This window comes from Eimeria mitis, genomic scaffold (assembly GCF_000499745.2).
Source record: "Eimeria mitis Houghton genomic scaffold, Emh_scaff465, whole genome shotgun sequence".
NCBI classification, from domain to species: Eukaryota; Apicomplexa; class Conoidasida; order Eucoccidiorida; family Eimeriidae; genus Eimeria; species Eimeria mitis.
Window position 1 is genome coordinate 614 of NW_013572956.1, and position 1101 is coordinate 1714.

The window sequence follows — 1101 nt, forward strand, 5'->3', positions numbered from 1 at the left end:
AATACATATTATATAAATATAGTAAGTAAATGTATTAAATATAGAAATTACACAAATCTATTAAATATATATTCTTCCTTTTGTTTTTATTTTTTTATTTATTTGTATCGTAACAATACCAGCACAGAATATTTGTGAGTGTTGCTTCCGTTATATTATGTGTGTGGTTATCTATCAGCTAGCGAATACCTTTATATTAACAAAAAAAAATTTAAATAAAATAAATTAAAATAAACTAAAAACAAAAGTAAATTAGATTAAAATAGACTAAAACAAATTAAAATAAATCAGTTTTATTATTTAATTTTACTAAACTATAAAAACAGAAAAAGGTTGGAGGAGCCGCCAGAGCGTTTGTGGTCTAGTGGTAGAATACCTCGTTGCCATCGAGGTGACCCGGGTTCGATTCCCGGCAGACGCACTTTTTACATAAAAGTGTTTATTTAATATATTAAATTAGTATATTAAATATATATATTAAACAAATATGATAAATAAATATAGTATATACATATTATATAAATATAATAAATAAATATAATAAGTACAGATCTTACACAAATATATTAAATATATATTCTTCCTTTTGTTTTTATTTTTTTATTTATTTGTGTAGCAACAATACCAGCACAGAATGTTTGTGTGTGTTGCTTCCGTTATATTATGTGTGTGGTTGTCTATCAACTAGCGAATAGCTTTATATTAACAAAAATAAAAAATAATTTAAGTAAAATAAATTAAACTAGAAAAAAAAATTAGATTAAAATAGACTAAAACAAATTTAAATAAATTAGTTTAATTATTATTTAATTTTACTAAACTACAAAAGCAGAAAAAGGTTAGAGTGGTCGCCAGCGCGTTTGTGGTCTAGTGGTAGAATACCTCGTTGCCATCGAGGTGACCCGGGTTCGATTCCCGGCAGACGCACTTTTTCCTTTGTTTAATAAATTACATTTATAATTTATTATTTTATGTTTTTTATTATATTTATTGTGTTTTTTATCAATTAGACGCATTCAGAGAGCAGGATTAGTGCTCTGCTGCTGCCTATACACCTGAGCAGCGCCGCTGCCTGCACACCTGACGGGGTGTATGCGTGTT